General features: G+C 48.9%; 1 protein-coding gene across 1 annotated transcript in view; it reads right to left on the bottom strand.

The window, feature by feature from the left end:
- Positions 1-15,437, bottom strand: part of DLGAP3 (DLG associated protein 3) — a 58,737-nt gene extending 43,300 nt beyond the window's left edge. Inside the window, exon 1 of the mRNA XM_045548303.1 lies at positions 15,238-15,437. The gene's annotated coding sequence lies outside the window, so the exon portion shown is untranslated. The remainder of the gene's footprint in view (positions 1-15,237) is intronic.
- Between the last annotated feature and the right edge of the window lie 8,991 nt (positions 15,438-24,428).

Genomic DNA, 24,428 nt, shown 5'->3' with positions numbered 1-24,428 from the left:
TCCCTGGCCTCCCTCCACCCCACCACCCAGCCCTGTAGCTGAAGACTCAGCATGCCTTGGGCCCAACCCCATCCCATAGGACCCCAAGAAAATCCACCTTTTCCTGCCCTCACTGCCCCAGAAAATACAAAAGGAAGAAAGAGGAACCGAATGAAAGGAAGGGGGTTTGTGATCTTATTCATTCACCTTTATTACTTTATTTAATCAACTCTTCCAAGGGCTTAGAGCAGGAATTTTACAGAAAATGGGCTTATAGCTCCAAAACACTCGTGACATTTAGGCAGATACAAGTCTAAATCCATCTCCTGACCCATTGGACAGTGCTCAGCCTGTGAATAACCCACACTACCTATAATCTCTTTGAAAATCCCACCTCAGGGGGCTTTGCACTTGATGTTCTCACTACTGGAACACTCTGCCCCAGATATTCCCATGGCTTCCTCTGGCTCATCTTTTGGGGCTCAGCTCAGAGACGCCTTTCCTGGCCACTCACTTTAACTAAAGTTGAGCCTCAACCCTGGGTACACTCCACATCACCCTGTTTTGTTGCACTCATAGCATTTATTGCCCTTTGAAATTATTTTCTTTGTCTATTACATGTTTATAGTATATCTCCCCTTAGTAGAACATAAGCTTCAAAAGGGCAAGGGCTGTGTCTGTCTTGCAGTACTTGGAGTGTCTCAAACAATGCCTGGAACTAACAGGTGCTTGAAAAATATTTATTGCATGAAGGGATGTCTTCCCTTGCTGCCCCCCTCCACTCTGCCCCTGTGCACAGCAGCCCACAGAAAGCCCACCCCTTTCCCCCTAAATGCTCTGGAGCACTCTAGAGGACTTGGTATTAGAAATCCAGCCTCCAAACCCAGCCTTGGGCACCATGTTAGTCTAGCCTCTCCGATTAACAGGTAAAGACGGCTCTGTTCCAGCCACATCTAGTTCTCCCCCAGGTATCCCTCTCCGCATAGTTCAGGAAAGGTCGTGCAGTGGGGAAGGGGGAGGAAAAAGGGAAAACGTGACCCTCCCCACACTTCAGAGAGAAAGAAGGAGGCTGAGAGGAGGGAGTCTCAAGGCTGAGCTGTAGGAGCAGGACTCGGGGTCTACCGTCACCCACGTAGGTCTCTTCACTCAGACTTGCTGGGCCCCAGTCCTTTCCTGGGGCCCATGTACCCAACAGGCACTGGAAGCAAAGTTTGGACTTCCTCCTTCTCCAGGGCTGCCAAAGGCCCTTTGAGACACGATTCAGCCTGATCAGCCTCACCCCCTCCTACCCTCTAATTGCAGCCATGGCCAGCTGCTTCCGGCTCATTCTCAGCTCTCTCTTCCCTTCCTGTCAACTGGGCCAGTTCTCAGGCTGTGCTGCCTTGTCATGTCCACTCTCCCCTCTCCCCCTCCTGAAGGTCTCCAGGAGCCTTCTCTGGGGAAGGCTGTCTACCGCTGAGACGGAGGACTCCCAGACCAGAATTTCCATAGGACCCCACTTAGGGGCAGGTGGTGACACAGACTGTGGCTTCTGGGTCTTGGGCTAAACTGAGTTCATAGCCCAGGTCCACCACTTGCTAGACGTGTGGCCTTATGGAAGTCCCTTCATCTCTCTCAAGTTCAGTTTCCCCATTTGCAAACAGGGGCAAGAATAGTCCCTTTCTCATGGTGATGTCATGAGGATTGTGGTAATGCAGGCACAATTCTCGGCATAGTGCTGAGTGTTAGCTTTTGCTAACTAGGGAGAAACCACTTAAATGCATGAGACCTAGAAAAAGGGCCACCGAGGGGGTTTCTCAGACAGCTCTGGGCAGAGGCTGTAGCCATACCAGACTTCAGTTTGGATCAGAAATGAGTAGTCTGAAAACGCATTTTTTCATGCACCTAGAAATTTCTGTCTGCCGGGGCTCCTTGTGAAGACCTCCCATACCTTGAGCATACAGAAGACTACAGAGCAGCCCTGGTGGCCAAGGAGGTGGCATCTGACAGGACCAAAGGCCCTTGATTCACAGACCCCCACAAACTCCAGCAGCCAGGGCTGGTGGTCTCTTGTCCAAGTCCAAGGATCTGGAAGAGAAAGCCCTTCAGATCTCGTAGCTGGGTATTGGAGGGACAGTCATCCACCTCCATCCCTTACATCACAACCTACCTGCATGACCAGGCACCACTTGTTTTATCTGTCTGAGCCTCAATAGTCTCATCTGTAAAATAGGGATAACAAAACCAACCTCCTTAGGTTGTGGCAACGAGTGACTGAGCTGATCTATCCAGGGCAAACGCACTTATGTCTCCCTATGTTGGCTTCTGACTTTAGCGCCCTAGAGCCTTCTTCAGTCTATATGTGATTTGGCCTGGGACTGCCCTGGCCTCCAGGGTGTGCCACACCTGAGCCTGCCACCAGAAAACAAGAGGTGGAATTCAAGCCCATGGCAGGGGACCATTGGATAAAAGCTGCTCAGCCAGGCCGGGCCCATGGCCTTTCCTACCCTCTGGCCTAGGTGTCTGGCCCCTTTATGGGGTCCAGAGTTTAGGATTGCCTCCCGGGTTACCACACTGTCCTGTAAGCTGTCTGTGTGAGCTGGGACAGGGGCTTCCAGCACCTTCTGGGCCCCTCCCACAGGGGAGTCAAGCACAGAGCTGGGCCCCACAGGGCCCCACGAAGGCTGGCTGGTTGGCTGACTGTGGGGTCCACATGGTGGTGCCTCCCACCCTCACTGCCTGCCCCTGTCCCAGACGCGGGGATGTCTAAACCTCTGCTCTCCTCTCTGGATTTCTGGGCTCAGCAGGAGAAAAGAGAGCTGGGAACTGGGGACGGAGCACATGGGGAGAGGACACTACACAGACCGCGAGATCCCTTCATATGGATGACGTGTGCCCCCAGCTTTACCCTCTGATGCAGCTCAGGTGCACTCTCTTCCAAGAAGCCTTCCCTAAGAGTGCCCTCCCCATCCATGCCAGGACACACCAGCTGCTACCTCCTTTGGGGTCCCATATCTGTATTTAGCACAGTGGGGTCACTAGTTGTTTGCAGGCTATGAGCTCCTCGAAGGCCAGGATTCACGTGCTCTATCTCTGTATGGCCAAACACGGCACACAGCAGGTGTTCAATGAGTTCAGGGTCAGCCCCTGAGCCCTCAAGTAGTACCCCACAGCTGAGGCATGGGGAAAGGGGGAGAAACAGGAAAAGGCAGGAGGGCAATGCCTCCCTGCAGCTGGACCAGAACTCCCCGGCAGGCAGAGCTAGTGCAGAGTGATATTGTTTTCCTAAAGAGTGCCCTGTCCAGAGAGGCATGCAATCTGAGGCCAGAGGACCACTTTGGAGGATGGTATAGAGTGGATTCAAGCACTGAACACATTTCAGACCAGACAACCTGTGGGGCCTTTCAACTCTGAAGTCTAAGGTTTGGCTTTTTGAAAGCCTACAACTGCACAGGCCCAGTGTCAAGCACTTTAGCATTTCCTCATGTAACCCTCGAAACTATCCTTTGCAGTAGGTACTGTTGTTACTCCCATTTTACAGATGAGGAAACTGAGGCTTAGAAAGATACAGAAAATTGCCCAAGGTCACATGGGTGGTGAAAGAAGGATTTGAATCTGGGTCTGAGTCCAGGCCTGACACTCTCAACCTCTAGGAGACCAAGCCCCAGCTGAACAGAGTATGTCTAAAGTGGCACGTCTCCCTGACCAAACTGGGCTGATGAGGCCAGCAGGTGGAGTCCAGTGGCCCCTGACTCCTCTCTCGGCCTCAGGAAACCTCCCTCTCTGCTACGTCTCCCTCACACTTGCCATACATGTTCCCAAGACTGTTCATCCAGAGACAAATTACATAGCCACGCAGTCATCCACACACAACTTACATGCCATCTGTCCTCACATACATAGTCATTGTCACATAATACACACAGATACACACAAACTTGTCCCCACAGTGTTCATACACATGTGCATTGTTATCCAGGAGATACTGGTACTCGTGTGCATAGACGCTGTGCAGATACAAGACCTTAAGTACATGTTCATCCCCACGTGACAGATATACATGTTCATTTCACAGCACTTAGGCACCCACATCTGCTCAGTGTCATACCCCACATCCTGCCCCAATAAGGACTTTATCCATTGTTCCCAGATCCAATACTAGGCCCAGATGAGCAATGATGCTCCATTTCTCTGGGGTTGGCCAAGCAGTCCAGGGAGGGAAGGAAGGCTCAGCTTGCCTGTGATGGATGGAATTAATCTACTGAGCTGGAGAAACTAAATAATTAAATCCCTAATCACCCCCCAAGCCAGCCCAGGCCAATATAGCTGAGGGAGGGAGGGGGCTCTGAGGCCCAGACCAATATCCTAGACAGGGGGAGGGGCTTGGAAAGAGAGGCACGGACAGGACCCTCGAGGAGGGTTCTCTGGGAAGCACTCTGGCCGGCAGGCAGACAGACGGACAGACATGGCTCTCCAGTCCCACAGACTCTCCCCTCCACATGGAATAGTGCGGCCTGGGAAGACGGCCACTGCCCACTGAAACAGGGTTACAGGAGGGGTGCAATCCTCCTCCCACTCCCAGGGCCCTCCCTGCCCCTCCTCAAGGTGCATTCTCGGAGTGTATGGAGACACTCAAAGTGCCCGGGGCTGTGGCAGACCACGGGGTCTGCTCAGAGTGGAGCCGTGGCCCACCCCTGCCCCGCAGAGAAGAGGCTGCTCCCCCAGCCGGGCATGATGGCGGGGCAGGGCCCCTCCACACAGGTTCACCTGCTGCCCTTTAGGAAGTGGGCCCGGCACATGGCTAACAGGCTGAGGATGGGGCAGAGGCCTGGGCAGGGGGGCTCAGGGAATCAGCCTGGGAACAGGCCCCAGTCCTATTGGCTGAAAAGTGGGTCATTTTCCTTTTGAAAAATAGTGAGAAAATGGAGAAGTAGGTCGGGCTCTTATCCCCTCAGCCCCAGGCACCATCCCCAACTTGCGGGGTGGGGAAAGAGAGGCCTGCACATGCCAGAGCCCCATGTCCCCCAGGACCCTGGCCAGGGCCCCGCAGAGCAGGAGGCCAAGGTCATCATTACTCAGGACAGACACCCAAGGGCATGCACACTCAGAGGCCAGGGCTGGAACAGCAGCCCCACCCTGCCCTGGGGGGCCTTGGGGTGAACTGAGCTGGGGTGAGGCCAAGCTAGAGGGTGGGGGTCCAGCACGCAGGACCCTGAGGAGCCCCCTCCCATCCTCACGTCTGCTGTGATGCCTCCTCTCCTCTCTTCTCCTCCCTTTCCTCATCGTCCACGTGGGCAGAGTCGTTGCCATGACACCGCGGGCAGGTGGGCGGCTCTGGCGGCTGTTCTGGCCCAACCCCCATGCTCACAGCCCAGGTGGGAGGGGAGCAGCAGCAGCACCCCGGCCCCTAGCCCAGATGAGTGCGAGGAGAGAGGCAAATGGCCCCCCTACACCCCAGAACCTGAAAGAGGCTCTATCACTGGCCTCGAGAATAAAGCAGCCCAGCCCCAGGCTTGGAGGTCCGGGGAGGAGCCCTCAAAGAGGCCAGCAGGCCTTGACCTCTTCCCTCCACCAGAGGTCAGGGAGTGGCATGGGGTGGGGGGAACCCACAACTCCCACTTCCTCCTCCTTTTACCCCCAGCCCTCCTCCCAGCTTTCCCACATCCTATGCCTTAGTCCCTTCACGCCAGCAGCTGACTGGTCCTACCTGAGGTTTAACTTCAGTTTCTCACTCTGCAACACACCTCAATTCTCCATGCTCTCTTGAGAGAAAGGAAAACAACCAAAGTGGACACTCTCAGAGCAATTCCTCCCCTACTGCCAAACCCCAAACTGTCTTATAGGGACCCCTTTCCCTGGGTCTCCCCACATACCTGAATTCACACGACAGCCTGGGGTGACCAGTAACTCCTAAGCCCAAACTTGGCTAAGGCACCTACAGCACCAGGGGAGAGGACCCGGAGCGGAGCAGGAGAGGAAGGGAGAGAGGGAAAAGGTGTGGCAGGGAGTAGAAGCTGCCCAAGGGCCCTGTCCTGTCCCCACCACATCTGGCTTCAGGAAGTCTGGGCCATGCCTTGGCTCCCCGGCTCCGAGCTCTCCGCAGTCATTCCCCTTCTGCCTTGGCTCTCTCGGTCCACGTGCCTCTCTCCAAGAGTCTCTAAGTCTCTGTCTGTGGCTCAGACTTCCTCATACTCTTCCCACTGTTCAGCATGCTGCTCCCAAATCCTGCTCCCTAAGGCAGGTGCCCTGCGTCACTGACGGAATGGGACCGCAGAGACCCCTGGCTGGCAGGGCTGGGCATACATGGCATGATGGTAAGAAGACACAACAGGGAGAATAGCAGCCAGGGTTAGCTGGAGGGTGTCCAGCTTGTCGTGGGCTGTTCATGACATACCACCCGTGCCCATAAAGACACTTTCGCTTTCCTCCTTAGCCTCCCCCTACCAAGACAGCAAATCTGACTGCAATACATACATGTGCATGCGTGTGTGTGTGTACATGCATGTGCTTGTACACTGTATCTCCTTTCTCCACCTCCACTGCTGCTGTTCTAAGTCATCCTAATATCTCACCAGAGCTATTCCAACAGGTCTCCTGGCCTTGCATCTTGTTCCACCTTGATCCTCTCTCTTCACTGGCTGCCAGCTATCTAAAATGTGTTCATTCAGCAAATACGTATGGAGTGCCTACTCCAAGCCAGATAGATACGGCAATGAACGAAACAGACGAAGCTCTCATTCTCATGAAGTCAATATTCTAGTGCAGAAAGAGGGATGATAAACAAATATATGAAATAACGGTGGTGGCGAGTACCGAAATAAACATAATAACAAAGTGGGTTGAGGAGACAGAATGACAAGGGGATATTTAAGATAGGCTACTGGGGAACCCTCTCCAAAAAAGTGACTTTTGAGCAAAGACCTGAACACGGCAAGGGAGCGAGTTGCCTGGATATCTGGGAGAAGAGCATTTCAGGCCGAGGGAAAACGCAAGCGCACCAGCCTCAGGGTGGGACTGTGCTCTTTATGGAACAGGAAGGAAGCCCATGTAGGAGTGGTCCCCACGATCAGGAAGGAAATTGGGGGCTGTTTCACACACAGCTCTCACGTCACTCAGGCCCCACTGAGCACCCTGGACTTCACTCCAAGTGAAATGGAAAGCCGTCGGAAAGGCAAGACCTCATCTTACTCTGGCTGCTTTTTAGGGGAGAGTCTAAGGAGGTAGGACTGGCAAGGATGGAAGTAGGAAGACCAGTTAGGACATTTCCTGCCACTGAGATACCTTTTACCACAGTTGCCCACCTGGTAAACACCTGTTCCATTTTTAAGGCTCAGCTCAAAGGCCTCCCCTTCTATGGATCAAACCTCACCCTTGCCCCCTCTTTAGGTCCCCACTGCCCCCATGAACACTTATCTGCATCTACCTTCCTCAACACCCTCCTTACGTGGTTCCAGGTCTTTTGCCCTCTCTAGAGTGTAACCTGAGGTCAAGGACCCTCCCTAGTGTCTAGCACAGCACATGGCACATTACAGGTATAAAACAAACACAGGCTGAATGCATGGATGTGTTGGGTGAAGCACAGTGATGGGGAAGGAATTGTTTGCAGGCTGTTGTTAACCTGGGTGAGTGAGGTGCACATGTCCATGGCCACGGGGTGCAATTGGGCCAGTGTTAGCATATGTCCACATATTTCTGTATATCCTGTTCACATATACATGTATATTAGCATGTATGTGCATGGTGACAAACCCCTGTGTTGGTCTATACACTTCCATAGATTTTTTCATGTATGTACATGTTAGTAAGTGCACCTATGTTGATATACGCATATTATGGTGTAGACAGGTAATATATACATATACACGTACACATGCATTGCCACATGTCCTGTATGTGTGAAACTTACGCACACACCTGGGTCTGCCTCATATCCCCTACCACTTTCATCCACTAAGCCCAACTTCTTGATTTTTGAAACTTCTTTAGTAACTCCAGTGTAGTCCCCACACTCTCTCCCCACATACACCCTGAGCACCACAGCATCTAAACAGCCTTGAGCCTGGATCTCTTACTCAGCTGCCCCCAAGGCCTGTATAGGTTTTCCCTGAGCAAACTCCCTTCACATGGATGGTGGCAGGAACAGTTGGCTCCTGAGGACAAGAGAATTTGAGAGACCTCAGACAGTCTACTTTCTGGAGAAAACCCATTGGCACTGGAGTGGATCAAGTTCAAGCTAGTGAGAAAACGACTTTTGGGTAGCCCAACATTCATCAGAATCAATCTCTCTCTCTCTCTCTCTCTCTCTCTCTCTCTTACATTTATTCACATGTATGATTCAATTTATGTACATATATTCATAGGTTGTTAATTCATGTGTGTATATGTGCACACCATATACATGCTCCCATGCATGCTTACATTCACACATATGCATCACTTGGTAAGCACATCACACACAGGTTTAATTAATCACCTTCATGGTCACATAGGTACATGGATTCATACCTAGTCATACATACATACACACACATATATATTTGTCCACACTTCTACAAATAAATGTGCTTATACACACATGCAACATATTCGCACATAATTATGTACATACACATAGTCATATGCCCACTCACAGGAAGAAATATACATGCATGTGCACTGGAGTCACAGGTCCTGAAGAGATATCCAGGCCATCCCGTGGCTTCTGTCCTGTCCACAAAGCCAGGAGTCCATATTCTCTCCAAGTACATCACAAGTTTGCATTTTCTCTCTCCTCTTGCTAGTCTCCCACTTCTCCATTTGAAAAGTTGTTCCTGATATCAATAGGATATGCCCCAATCCTGGACACAGCCTATGCTCACCCACTCTCAGAAAGAAAAAAGAATCCATTTTTAGAAAGGGCTATATAATTTCCTTGTCCCATGCCTGGAGAAACCAATATTTCCTCAGGCAACCTGGGTGAAAGTAACAATGAACAGGTGCACCTTGGTGTAGGTGCATCTCTTCCTACCCAAGAGGCAGCTCCCCCATATATACAACCCCTTAATTCTGAAAAAAGGAAATTCAGGGGAAATATCAAGGCCAGAGTCCTTCCTCCCAGGACCTCTGGGTACAGTCCACCACTCTCAAACCCCAGAACAGTTACTGGGGCAGGGGAAGAAACAGTGAAGAAATTATCTCTGGGCCCTTAAACCTTCTAGGATGTCCCTCTTCTTCCCTAGAGGGCAGCTTCATGATGTTCAGTGAGCCCCTCCCTTCCTAGCCTGAGGGCCCTGCCTAGGGAGAAGGTAGACCACGAGGCTTAAAAATATAAAGAGGGTGACCTGGGCTCAAAATAACAAAAGAAATAAGTATTTAAAAACAGGAGCTGGGTAGAGAGCAGGGAGGCAAGCTGCAGATACCTCCTGGCAGGGAAGCAGCTGCTAGAACACTGGATCATGAATAGCAGGACTCTCCAAGGGGCCAGGGAGAAGGGGGTGGACATCTAGCATTCCATGTGGGGGTGGAGGGGTGACTGCTTCAGGCAGTAGCAGCAGCTCCAAAGTAAAGTCTTATCAAAGCTGTTATGTAACCAAGGGAGCTGAGTAGAGCACAAACACCTCCCCTCCCCAAACAGGCACCCACACCCACACCCACCACCTCCCAGCACCCACAGCATAGGAAAACTCAGCTCCTCCCAAGCAGCTAAAGAAGAGAGAAATCATCTTGATGAGTTACATCAAAAACATGATGGGTGAGGGGCTCCTGATTAACTAGAAGTCACATCTGGCAAAGGATGAACTGGTTCAGTTTGGAGTCCTCAGTTACCTCTCCCTTTTCTTGAACTCCCTGCCACACCCAGTTTTTGCCCAGTATTATCTGGAAACTCTCTCCTTCCTCTCCCTCCAGAAGGATCCCATTTGAATATTTGATTGTGCTCTTGGGGATTGGAGGTGAAGCTGCCATCAACCTCTCCTGCCTGTTGTTCCCCCAGTCTCATCTGCATGTCCTGACATTTGGCTTTCATCCCCCTGGGATGACAAGGGAAGGGACCTGGAGAAATAACTCCTGTCTCTATTCCCTTCATGGTTACAAAGACAGTGCATAAGAACCCAGATAACTGATATGACCCTGACCCTATGCCAGTAGGAAAAAGATATCCAAGGGAACTGATGATTGAAATCCAGACCTCACTCCCCAATTTGACTATTTTTTTTTCACTCCCCCAGTTCTTCTTCTTTTCCCACTGCCCTGTCTCCAGTAGCCTCCTCCTTCTCTTCTCCATGGCACTGAACAACCCCACCCACTCCTTGAATCCTTTGCTTAGAAATGTTCCTCCCCAACAAAAGTCTCTCCCAAATGCTGCTCTGAGCTAGGGTTGGGAATGGGCAGAGCACAAGACAGGCTCGCAGAGTATTTCAGTGTCCCCTGTCCTAAATTCCAAAGTATGGTGGACAGAGGGATACTAAGTGGTCGATCAAGTTCAATCCTGAACTCCTGAGCTCCATCCACCCCAGGCCTAACCAGCAAGACCCAACCTCTCTTAATCCAGAGCTACCTTGAACCTGAATTTCTGGGACCCCGTAGGAAAAAGGTTGGTGCCAGTACCTCTGAGCTTGTTGCGCTAAAAACGATCCCAGGAGAAGAGAGCTCACAGCCACAATATCATTCTCCATCTCTACCCCCACACTAACAGTAGGATAGTTTTGGAAAGGAGAGGGGGAACCAAAACAGGGAAAGGGGAGAGGGACTCCTTTGGGAAAGGGTTCCCAAATGCCACTAATAACTGTGAGGCCTAAAACCAGAGGGAGGACCCCAGACTCTATATTTCCATCCAGGGACTCTGCCCTTGGAAAGTGGGTCATCTGGGAGAATTTTTCTAGTGAGCCCTCCCCACTGCCCAGCCGCCTTTCCACCATCTGGCTCGAAAGAAGCCTCATTCAGCACTCGGGACAGCTCCGAAGGAGCAAATCGCCACCGACGCCGGTTCAGCACCCGGGACAGTTCCCAGCCATCCTCCCGGGTCCGGTTGCCAGAAACCCAGGACGCCAGGAAGGAGCAGGCTTACCCCACCACACACCTCTTTAGAACAGAAGCCCCTCTCCCCCTGCCCCTCCCACTATCTCTCTCATCCACCGGGGGCACCTGATACCCCCCCCATTTCCCTCTCTGTCCCAAGAGAGAAAAGAAACCTAGACACGGGGCTTCCCCGAGGAAGCCTAGAGAGAGGACCCCACCCACCTCCTTTCAGCCCAGAGCCTCTCAACGCCACTCACAGCTGGTTCTAAAAACCACTTTTCTTCTGAACCACCACCCCAAAAATAAAAGAAATACTCACGCGGGGGCTCCCAGCCCTGTAGGCAGATGTGGTGGGGGGAGGCAGAAAGAGGTAGCTCCCCACACCCTGTTCTGAGCCCCCTTTCTGAAGGAGCCAGCTCCCATCTGGACTGGGGGGAGGAGAGACATGTGGAAGCACTGAGTGAGGGGAGGGGTGAGGGGAGAGGGGAGGAAGCAGGAGCGGGGGACCGCAGGGCGGGGGTGTCGGGATGGGGGCGAGGGAATCCTTTTTAATTTCATTCTCTCCCCATGTCTACATCAGCCCTGCAGGCTCAGCTCTTTAATATTTACACACAGGAAGAAGAGAGGATGAGAAAGAACAGAGAGTGAGGGGGCAGGGGCTACCTGAGTGCAGAGGGCACAGAGGCAGGGGCCTTTGGGAGCTGGGAGCTTGGACCCCCAACACCATCCCCAGCCCACTCCCACTCTGAGCTCTTGACTGGAAGGAAGAAGAAGGAACCCTGGGACCATTCTGTCCCTTTGTTAACAAGACACTTTGAAGCTGCATCAGAAAAAGATCAGATCCCCACCCACATACCTGGACACCCCCACAAACCCAGATTTCTTGGGTGTCTTATGTACAGATGGTAGAGGCAGTATTCATGCACAAGCATGTTCTGATGCTTGGAAGCATGTTTGCCTGTGTACATGTCAGCTGCCATGTACAAGTTTACACAAGCATGTTCTATGTGTATTCACGTGTCAACAGCCCATGCAATCACATGAAAACCTGTGCAACCATATGTGTAAACCAGCCCCAAGCCAGTTGCCCGCCAAGCTCTCCAGCTACAGTCCCAGTGACAAGACCACACACCTCTCCAGACTCCCTGGTTCCCAGGCCCCTCCCTCACAGCCTCACTTTTTCTGTCTGTGACATGGGAAGAAGGGCTGGTGGGAAGGGATGCTGCATTGAGCCCAGGGGCCTGACAAGTTATTAGCAACGATGAGCTGGCAGCTCGTTACCATAACGATGGTGCCACCACCTCACCCCAGCTCAAACCCAGACTCCCCAGACGGCAGGAGGCCCGCTGAGCCAGCAGCCTTCAGACTGGAAGGGGGGGTGGATGAAGAGGGAACCAAGACATAATGCTTGCATAGTGGAGGGTACGCAGCTGTTCTTCCAACCCCCACTGAGAGACAAAGCTTTGACTCTACCAGTGGGAATAAAATCAGAATCTGGGAAGATTTCCTGACCATGGGGATGGTAAGACACTGAAAGGGGTCTTTGGAGGCCCCTCTAGACAAAAGCCTTTGTTGTCATTTGCTCCCTTCATTATCTCACTTCAAGAACCTAAAAACCAACCAAATAGGAGGCCCCTCACTTAATTCAATCTCCCCACCTGTAAAATGGGGACAATCATTTTATCATTTGCCTTAGGCTCCTGGAAGATTTCATTAGAAAGGGTTTAGGGGCAACTACAGACCCTTCCAAAATCAGACAAGCCCCAGAAGTTTCTCTGCCCATCAGGAATCCAATAAGGTAAGGAATTGTCAGTTCAGCTAGAGGCAAAATGCATCAGAAACTGGGTGGGATGAAGGAAAATGAGCTCTGCCAGCTCAAGCCTCAACATCAGCTGGAAGAGATGATGCTAGGTGCCAGGCAGCCGCTGAAAGCAGGCACCGACACAGAAGAAAGTCTGGGGAAGTCTGCAGCAGCTCCAGCCCCTTACCAGCTGGAATCCGGACAAACCCATAGCCTTCCCCAGAAACATCTGTAGCTCCCTCTCTTTGGAAAGGGGTTTCAGGTTGAAGGATTTATAGTCTTAGGCTTACTGGGTCTTCATTTCTTCTCCCCATATCCCCTATACTCAGCTCTGATGGGGTGGGGGGAGTTCAGGAATAGAAGGTAACATGGAGGGTCAGAAACTTCCTGAGTTAGACCCACAAATTTTCTGCGTGACCTTGGGCAAGTCCCCTCCCTTCTCTGGGCTTCAGAGGCCCCAATCTGTAATTAAGAAGTTGGACCAAGTCAATTCTAAAGTTCCTCCCCTGGCCATCATTCTATAGCTACATACAAGCTTACTCCTTGGACATGAGCCCCCTGGCACAAAATGCAGTGGGCACTGCCTGCCAGATCAATGGGGCAGTGGGGGCTGGGGGTGCGGGGGCTGTATCTGAGGCTGTTCATCCAATGTTCATGTTCCTTTTAGAAACACCTGCCACCCTAGCCCTCCCAGCTCCCTTTTTAGACCCTGATTCACTGCCAACTCACGAAGCTTCTCCCTCCCCTCCCTCCTCTCTTCTCCCCCCCACCCTTAGGCATTGGCAGCTAGGTGCAGAAGTAGCCCCAGCATTCAGGGAAGGTGGAGGTGGAGGGCAGTGCCCCCAGGGTCAGAAAGAGCACACGGGGGAGTACCACTCTCTAACCTTGGCCCAGCCAAGTTCTTTAAGTCATCAAAAGACCTGGGTTATAGTTTTTCTATGCCACTGACTAGCAAGGTGTGGTTGTGGGAAATGCAATTCATCTCTCAAGCCTTAACATTCTCATCTGTAAATTGGCATTATATTAGGTTGAATCATGTGAAACTGCTGGTTTTGTCAGTTTAAAAAAAAAGTTGAATATTAACAATTTCATATGGCTTAACCTGACACCTGCCCTGCCTGCTTCCCAGGGCTGTTGGGGAAATAAGAAGAGAGGGAGTTGAGAGGGGAGCATTTTTAAAGGCCCTTGGGCTAATATAAAGACATGGTTTAATTATCATTACTTCAAAGAGCTTAGCAGAAACCCACCCGGAGCCAGTGGGCTGAACCAATGACCCGGAACGTGGAGATTTGGGGCTGGAAGTCTGGGAGAGGGCCACCTGCTCGGATGACTAACAGGGCAGACGCTTCCACCTGGCCTCTTCAGCTCCTGGCTCTAAAGGGCCTTCGGTGAAACATTACTGAGATGACACAAGTTCCCAGGCCCCAAGAAGCAGCAGCACACACAGGCGAACACTCTAGCTCACTCCAGACCCTGCCACCACCAGGGACCTCGGCATGCAAGAAGGACATGACCCCCTAGCATCACACAGGGTACCCCCTGAGGTAGGCGAAGTGGAGACCAAGGTGGGGAGCGCCATGACGCTCTTGCCTGAGTCGGAGGTGAGGAGTCCCTGGGGAGGGGGGAGATGATCTGACCCCTGAAAAGTCTGATCTCCCTGTCCCATGTCCCACCAGGAATTGCCGGGTGTGGGGAGACAAAGCACAGGTGTGGGTGATTCAGAGTGAACTCTGCTCAGATATGTTCTCGCACAGCCAACACACATGCAAGCACAGGCTCAGTCACAGAGAGCACAGATACTGGGACCCACTCACAGAGACCCAGTCACACGGGCACACATACATCCACTCACGCACACAGATACAGAGACATGCACAGGCACACTCATTCACTCACATGCCCACAGATACATGCACAGGAACACCCTCCACACTCACACTGCATACACTCACACGCACACACTCCCCACAGTGACACACGCACACACACTGCATACAGTCACCGGCACACACAATCACCCACAGACTCACACGGTGACACACACACACTCTCATCACGGGCACACAGCGACACGCACTCACATTCACACACCTGCAGAGGAAACTTCTCTCCGGATCTCCCCAACACCACGACTTCCCCCCACAACCAGCCGGCTACTCCCTCCCAGACCCAAGCCTCCTGCCGGGCAAGGGCTGGGCCGGGGCGGGCCGGCCCCCGCGGCCGTGGCCGGGAGAGTGGGTCCTCGGTCCCTCGGTCCGCGTGGCCCCCCGCCCGCCCCTCGGGTCAGGCCCACGGGCGGCCAGGCCGGGGCGGGGGTGGGGGCCCCCAAAGAGGCCCAGCCCCTCCCCCCTTCCGGGGCCGGAGCCGAGGCCGCCGGAGCCCGGGGCGTGGGCGGCGCCGGGGCCGCAGCCCGGCCGAGCCTGGGGGGCGCTGCAGAGGGCGCCGCAAGCGCGGCCCGGTCCCCACCCCTCCACGCGGCTTACCTGGCCCGGCTCGGGCTCCAGCCGGGTTACATGGTGCCGGCGGCCCGGGCCGGGGGCGCTGCGGCGGCCGGCAGGCGGGCAGGGAGCGGGGCCCGGCACTGCGGAGCCCCCAGCGGAGGGGCCGCGCCGGCTGCGGAGCCCCGAGCGAGCGCCGAGCGGCAGCGGGCGCGGGAGCAGGAGGCGGCCAAGCCACGGAGGCTGGATTTCCCGGGGACCAGGAAGGGGAGGCGGGGGGATCCCGCCCGCGCGCTCCGCCCCCGCCCCCGCCCCCGCGCAGGGCGGCCGAGCCGGGAGCCGGGGAGAGGGAGGGGGGCCGAGCTCCCCGCCCCCGCACCGGCCCCGGGAGGGACGAGGTCGCAGCCGGCGGACGGCTGCCAGGGTCCCCGAGGAGCGCCCACCTCGCTGAGCGACAGCGCTGGGGAGGCCCAGCTTGGGGCTGCGAATAAGATTCCCCTCCCCGGGGACCAGCCGGTCAGAGTCTGCCGGGGACCCAGGAACGGGCACACGAAGTGTCACGGCTACGCGCAGCCGACCTAGGCACAGGGACCCATGCCCAGAGGCGGGCGGCTGGGGACCAGTCACACAGCCTCACCGAGGCACAATCACACCCTGAATGTCACACGCAGCCCCCCAGGCACGTCCCCTTAGGAGATTCTCCTTTGGATTTTCCCGGTCTGCTCCCCGACTTCAGCTCCTGGCCTCGGTTCAAGGAGCACCCCCCTTCTGCCCCAGCCCCTGCCAGGGTGGGGCGCTGTGCCCGGACTCAGAGCCACTGACAGGCGTCCCCCACCCACAGTCCGCACAGCCGAGGCATCCCCGGTGTGGAGGGAGAACCCCGCTATACCTGCCGCCTTGGCTGGGGCCCCCACCCGTGCCCACTGTGCCCGCCCACCTCTGGGCTCTAAGCATGGGGTCGTGACATGCGGGGGCGGGGTGGGGGAGGGATAGGGGACTGTCCAAAGCACAGCCGGAGGCTGCAGAGCCTGGACACAAGCTGCAGGAGCCCAGAGAGGCGGAGAGCTGACTGCAGCAGTCCCTGGCTTGAATCCGTCCTGGCGCCCAGAGCGATGCTGTAATAGGGGGGAGGGGGCCTCGTTGGGGAAGCCGCAGGGGGAGGGGCTGCAGATGTGGGGGAGGGGTTGGTTCTGGATTCCGACTTTCCAGGGTGGGTGTGAGGTAACACTGCCTTAGGCGCTAAAAGTTAGGGTTGGAGGGTAGTGGGCATCCTTAAAGCCCTCTTGCTCTATCTTTTCTGGTCTTAAAAGCTTGAGGTGGTGAGGCGGGGGCTTGGGAGGCTTGGGAGATGATCAGTCTCTCTAGGAACACACCTTGGAGTTGTTCTGATTCAACACCCCCCAACAACTCCCTTCTCTGTATCCCTTTAAGGCCACTTGCTGTCCTCCTCGTATAAAGGGGAAACTGAGGCACAGCAAGTAGAAGCCACAAGCCCAAATGAGCTAGACCTGGGAGCTGAACCCTCCTTTCTCCAGGGAGATGTTTAAATATGCCACATTACATAAATGATAAAAGGGGCTTGGAGAGCACTTCTCCCAAGGGAAACCTAGAAGTCTGGTGAGAGATTAGCAGATTGACCCACTGTCTTCTTGCCCACAAGACTACTTCATTGTCCCTTCTTCAATCATGACCTAAGAGTGCAGACCATTCCCAGCCCAGGGTTCAGCCAAGAGCAAACATCACAGAAAATAAGACAGAAAGATGACCCCAGGAACCCACTTTGGAACTGAAAGAAACGTCTCACTTTCCACAGTGCATAAGAACAGCCATCACATAGGATGCTAAAAGACACATCATGTTTTCTCAGTTCTAAGATGCATATTTTGTGAACTATTCTGAAACTGGAAAGCATCTTACAATGAATGGGGACATTTGATAGGGTTTTTCTACTTTTCTCTTAAAGCTGTTGCCAAAGTTTTGGTGTGTTTTAGAATTGAGAACACAATGTAGTTTTCATTTGTTTGATCAACAACCATTTACTGATTGTATGTGGCACCTTGCTAGCCTCTTGGGGGCATACAGACTAATCAGACAGGCTTTCCCTAGACAGTGTTCTCTCATACCTATCCAGTAATTAATAAGGGAGATGGAAATGTAAACCAGTAATTACTACCAGAGCTAGTTCCATGGGAATGTGAACAGTGCAGCTGTACAGAACCCCACGTATAGAATGATGTCATTCTTGGTTTAATGCTCTGTTATCACTGTCTTGAAATTTTTAATAGTTTTTGAACAAGCAGACTCTGTAATTTATGACTGCTGTATTCCATGCCTTAATAGAAGTGAACGTAGGACACTTTTAGAGTCTAGAGGCAATAGCCAGCTCTCCTTAGGTGAGGAAGGCAGCCGGAGAAGCACAAAGGAGACATCTGAGTAGAGTTTCAAAGATTGGGAGAGAGAATTTCAGGTAGCGAGTCAGACATGTGCAAAGACAGACTCATCAAAGTGTCAGTCAAGCAATATGGCAGGCTAGGTGCTTTGGTTGATCCTCCTGCTGAAAACATAATAAATGACAAAAAATGATAGATAAAATATTTTTTAATCTTCTTAAATGTATCACTGTGCAAGAAAATAAGAATCACTCCACCCAAAATCTAAGTAAAGGCAGAACCAGAGAAGTAAGCAGAGCACCGAAGCTAACTTTAGCCTCAGGAGCTGTGATAGATTTGTTGCAAAAGGGCACCAATTCTCCACTTCTCCTTGAATCCATGTCCTTTTCCCTGTGACATGGATTTGTCAAAAGGAAAAGGACACAGGGATTTTGTAACTCCCTGCATCAACAGGTGGACTGTATTTTCCCACCCCTTGAATCTGGCTGACCTTGCTTTGGCCAATAGAATGTGGAAGAAGTCATGGTGTGCCAGTTCCAAGCCTAGGCCTTAAGAGACACGCATACTTCTACTCTTTCTCTTGGTCTCCTCCTTCCACTATGAGAACAAGCCTGAGGTAGCCAGCTGGAGGATGAGTGACAAGGTGGAAGAGAGCCATGCCATCCCAATCATCCCAGTGAAGACCATCCTAGACGAGCCAATAGCCAGCTGACCTCAAACATGTGAGAGAGTCCAGCCAAGAACAGCAGAGATATCTACCTGACCACAGCTGACTCCAGACACATGAATGAGAAAAACCATTAAGCCAATTTGAGAACTCTTGAAAAATAGTAAGTGCTTACTAACTTATGCCACTGAGTTTTGGTATGGTGTGTTATGCCATAATATTGTGGCAATTAATAATGGATACAGGGGCATTTGCTGACAGATGAAATTTAACTTTGGTTTTCATGATCTCCTAGGGCATGAGAGAAAGAAGATAAAACCCAGAGTCTGCTCAAGATGGTCAGATACTCCCCTGCATAAACTTAGAACCCCAAAGGGCTATATTTTCAATGTACAGGAGAATGAGGGAAAAAAAACCTCACCCATCCCCACCCCTAGGAAATTGCAACAAAATCACATTTTTTAAACCTGGGCAACAGTAATGAGTGTGGGTGGAAAAAATCACCTCCTGAGTATCCATGACGACAAGTTGGACCTCACATTATATGCAGCCAAATCCACTCTCCATAGGTGATCTGGAAAAACTCAAACCAAGAATTTAGTATAAAATTGTCCCAGACTGGTAAAGCCCCAGGTACCTGGCAGAAGCAAATGTAAATCTTTGTTAGAGGATTTCATCTCATGCCTCAAATAATTTCCACAGATAAAGTCCCAAAGAAAATGAGTAACTCACAGTTAATATCACTGAACACACAAGGAAACACGGCACCATAAACAACAACCAGCGTGATGGTTAATTTTATGTGTCAACTTGACTGGGTTAAAGGATACCCAGATAGTGATAAAACATTATTTCTGGGTATGTCTGTGAGAGTGTTTCCGAAAGAGATTAGCATTTGAATCAGTAGATGGAGCAAAGAAAATTTGCCCTCACCAATGTGGGCAGGCATCATTCAATCCACTGAGGTCCCAGATAGAACAAAAATGGCAGAGGAAAGGCAAATTTGCTCTTTTTCTTGAGCTAAAACGTCCATCTCCTGCCCTTGGACATCAGAGCTCCCGGTTCTCAGGCCTTTGGACTCAAACTGAGTAACACCCCGGCTTTCCTGGTTTTCCCGCTTTCAGACAGCATATTGTGGGACTTCTCAGCCTCCATAATTGTATGAGCCAGTTCCCATAATAAATCCCTTCCTGTACATAATATCTATATATAGACTATCAGTTCTATTTCTCTAGTGAACTTTAATTGATACAACCAGCAAATACAACAAAAAAGCAGAAACACACATGCAAAGAAGTCACTATTAGAAATAGGAGACACAGAATATAAAATAACTATGATTAGTACACTTAGAGAAAAAAATAATCTTGCTGCCTTTGGCTTATCTTTCTTGTCTTGTGCTGGTGGGGTTCTGGGGTACAATGTTAGAAGTGGTGATGGTGGTTATAGTTGTCATGTTCATAACTTTAATGCTTCTGACATTTCTTCTTTAGGATGATATTTACTGTAGGATTTATGAACACCACTCTTGATTAGGTAAAGGAAGTTCCACTTTATTTCTAATTTACTAAGAGTTTTAATCAAGTGTATGTTGAATTTTATCAAAGGCTGTCTCTTGGTCTTTGGACATGGTCATATCATGTGATCAATTACATTTAGAGATTTTCCTGACATTATATTTTACTTTCCCGGGATAAACCCAACTTACTTGTGGAGTATTATGGTTTGTTTTACACATATCATCAGATTCAATCTGCTAATATTTTGTTTTGGATTTTTGCATCTATTTTTATACGTAAAATGAGCCTGTCATTTTCCTGTCTTTGTTAGCTAGAATTTGGTATCTAGGTTGTTCTAGCCTCATAGAATGAGTTGGAGGAGTATTACCTCTTTTCGTTTGCTCCGAAAAATTTTGTATAAGATTGGAATGATCTGATATTTGCAAGTTTGGTGAAACACATCCATAGAACTGGTGTTTTCTTTCTGAAAAAATTTTTTTTTACAATTGCTTCTATTTTCTTAACAAGACTATCTAAAGGGCTAGTTTAGGCTCTCTATTTTTTTGACCCACTTCTAATAAGTTATATTTTTTAAAGGATATGTCTATTTTATCTAAGTTTTCAAATGTATTGCCATAAAGTTGTTGATAAAAATTCTCTTATCGCTTAAATCTCTGCTTCATCTGTAATTATGTCATCTTTATAATATTGATTTGTACCTTCTCTCATTTTTCTTGATTCATGTTGCCAGAGGTTTGTCCACATTTTATCATTTTAAAGAATCAAATGTAAGTAAGAAAATATTGACAAAATGAATTTTGTTAAACTTAAAGACTTATACTCATCAAAAGACACCATTAAGAGTGTGAGAAACCACACACTGGGAGAATATATTTGCAAAATAAATATCCAACAAAGAATTCATATCCAGAGTGTCTAAAGAATCCCTACAAATAGTAAGAAACAAACAAGGCAAAAATTTTTTAAATTTTTTATTTGTATAAATTTAAGGGGTACAAATGCAGTTTTGTTTCATGGATAAATCGCATGCTGGTGAAGTCTGGGCTTTTGGTGTACCCCTTACTTAAATGATGAGCATTGTACCTATTAATAAGCCAAAATTTTTATTGGGCAAAAAACTGGCCAATAAGCATATGAAAAGGTGTTCAACTTTATTATTCAAGAAGGAAATTAAATCTAAAACTTCAATAGGATACCATTACACACCCAAAAAATGCTACAACTGAAAAAGATCAACAGCTGATGTGATGGCTCACACCTGTAACCCCAGCTCCTCAGGAGGCTGAAGTAGGAGGATCATATTTGAGGCCAGGAGTTTGAGACCAGCCTGGTCAACATAGTGAGATTCCTGTCTCTTAAAAAAAGAAAAACCAACAATACCAAGAGTTGGTGAAATGTGGAACAATGGATACATTGCTGGTAAAAGTGTAATGATGGTACAACCATTTTGGAAAACTGTTTGGCAGTGTCTACTGAAGCTAAGCATATGCCTACCCCATGATCCAGCAATTCTATTCCTAGATATGTATTCCCTCAAACAAGTTCATATGTCCACCAAAAGACATGTACAAGAATTTCCATAGCAACTTAGTTCATAATGACCCCAAACTAAAACAACAAAATGTTCATCAATGGGGAAAATAAGTAAATAAATTGTGAAATATTGATACAGTGGAAAATCATGAAACAATATAAAAGAACAAGCTACTGCTACATGCTACAACATAAAAGAATTCTATACCCTTGCCTCTCAAAGGGTGGTCCATAGACCAACAGCATCCGCCTAACCTGGGAGCTGGTCAGAATTGCAGAATCTGAGGTTCCACCATAGACCTACTGAATCGGAATCTACATTTTAAGAAATTCACTAGGTGATTCATGTGCACATTAAGGTTTGAGAAGCACTGTTCTACATCTTCTTTTGAGTGATGGTTACATAGATGTATATAAGTGTAAATTTGCATCAGTCAATACATTTAAGATTGTACTTTAGGTTATATATATCAAGATCTATACATTTAAGATGTATTTTACTATGTGTCTTTTTTAACTCAACAAAAAATAAAATGAAAGTAATGATTTGGTTCCCTAGCATATCCCAAAGGTGACTAATAAAGGGCTTTTTTTGGTATCAGTATGAACTCATGGATTTAAACATGTTTGTCATATTTTAATCCATTGAAGCTATCATTCTACTATGCTCTATATTTCCCAACTGTAGGCAATGGAAACCTCTTCAAGTTGGCTGCTGGGTCCTTCACAAACCCAGAAATATTTGGTAATTTCCTTGCTTTTTAGTGAAAGAAATTATTTCAATTCATTTTTTACATTTTCTGTACCAGACCTGAAAATAGCCATTTTTCAATGATTCAGGGTTCTTTTAATTTGAAATGGTATTAAAAGCTCCAAACTGGGTACCAAGAGATCTCATTAATTAACCTAAACACTTCTGAAGAAGAAGAATAAAGAGGTGCGATTTGCCCTATTAGTATCAGGACTTATTAAGAAGATAAAGCATCAAGACCATGTGGCACTGGCTCAGAGAGACAAAAAATGATCAGTACAATAGACAGAGCTCAAAAACAGATTTATATATGGAACTCGGATGTACAACAGAGGTGGCATGACAGATAAGTGGAAAAAGGAGGAAAAATGATCATCAGTCTGGAAAAATAATTAATTGTATTCCCACTTCACACAATACACAATTCAACTTCACTTGGGTCGGGTTAATGATTTAAATGTCAAATGCAAAACTTTTAATAGAATTTGTATTTGTCTGGGTTCTTTAGAGAAACAGAACCAATAGGGTATGTGTGTGCATGTATAGATAGATAGATAGATAGATAGATAGATAGATAGATAGATAGATAGATAAATTTATTATAAGGCATTGGCTCACAGATTATGAAAGCCAAGAAGTCCCAAGATCTGCAACAAGCAAGCTGGAGACCCAGGAGAGCTGATCGTATAGTTCCAGTTCAAGTTGAAAGGCAGAAGAACAATGTCCCAGCTCAAAGAAAGACAGAGAAAAAGAATTCTTTCTTATTCAGACTTTTTATTTTATTCAGGCCTTCAGTGGATTCGATGAGGCCTGTCCACACTGGGAAGGCAGGCTGCTCTACACAGTCTATCAATTCAAATGTTAATCTCATTCAGAAACACTCACACACACACACACACACACACACCCAGAAATAATGTTTAACCAAATATGTGGTCACTCCATGACCCAGTCAAGTTGACACATAAAATTAACCATCTCAGAAGTATAAGTAAATATTTTTGGATGTTGGCTTAGGAAGATTTTCTTAAACAAGGCATAAAAAAAGCACTATCTAGGAAAGAAAAGACTAAAAGTCAAAACTTAAAGTTTCACTATTTTAAAGTTAAGAATCTCTGTTCATAAATCATCTTAAAGAAAGTGAAAAGAGGTCAGTTGCAGTGGCTCACACCTGTAATCCTAGCATTTTGGGAAGCCGAGGTGGGAGGATTGCTTGAGGCCAGGAGTTCAAGACCAGCCTAGGCAACATAGCAAGACCCCGTCTCAAAAAAATAATTAGCCAGGTGTAGTGGTGCATGCTTGTAGTCCCAGCTACTCAGGAGGCTGAGGCAGGAGGATCACTTGAACCCCAAGAGTTTGAGGTTGCAGTGAGCTATGATGACGCCACTGCACTTTAGCCTGGGCAACAGAGGGAGACTCTGTGAAAGAAAGAAGAAAGAAAGAAAGAAAGAGAGAAAGAGAGAAAGAGAGGGAGAGAGAGAAAGAAAGAAAGAAAGGAGGGAAGGAAGGAAGGAAGGAAGGAAGGAAGGAAGGAAGGAAGGAAGGAAGGAAGGAAGGAAGGAAGGAAGGAGAGAAAAGAGAGAAAGAAAGAGGAAGAAAAGAAAGAAAGAGAGAAAGAAAAAGAAAAGAAAAGGAAAGAAAAGAAAAGAAGGGAGGAAGGAAGGAAAGAAAGAGAGAGAGAAAGAAAGAAACAAAGAAAGAGAGAGAGAGAAAGAGAGAGGAAAGAAAAAGAGAGAGAGAAAGAAAGAGAGAAAGGAAGGAAGGAAGGAAAGAAGGAAGGAAGGAAAGAAGGAAGGGAGGGAGCGAGGGAGGGAGAAAGTGAAAAGACAAGCTATAAATAGAGAAGAGATATTTTAACATACATAACTGACCAAGAATTGGTGTCAAGGATTTTTCAATTTTTTATATGAGCTCCTTCAAATCAATAAGAAGATGACAATCAAATAGAAAAATACACGATACATGAGCAAGATACATAAGCAGAGAATTCTCAGAAGAAACACATATGGCTGATATGCACTTAAAGACATGCTTGAACTTATTAGTAACCAGGGAAATGCAAATGAAGACCAGAATGAGATACCAACCTATACACATCAGACAGGCAAAAATTAAAAAATCTAACAATTCCAAGTGTTGGACAGAATGTGAATCAACAGTATCTCTTACACATTTCTATGTGGAGGGGTAAATTAGAATAACCCTTTTAAAATAATTTAGCATTAGCTTGCAAAGTTTGCTATTCATAGACCCTTAAGGATAACATTCAAAGTATTAACAACCGATAGTACATGGTACCAACCAATTAGAAGAGATCCAGCCAAACTGGATGCTAGCCAATAGCTCTGCTGCTGTGCACTGGCTGACTACTAATC

Source organism: Lemur catta, chromosome 3 (genome assembly GCF_020740605.2).
Source record: "Lemur catta isolate mLemCat1 chromosome 3, mLemCat1.pri, whole genome shotgun sequence".
In the NCBI taxonomy this organism is placed as follows: domain Eukaryota; kingdom Metazoa; phylum Chordata; class Mammalia; order Primates; family Lemuridae; genus Lemur; species Lemur catta.
This window is presented reverse-complemented; position numbering and strand designations above follow the sequence as displayed.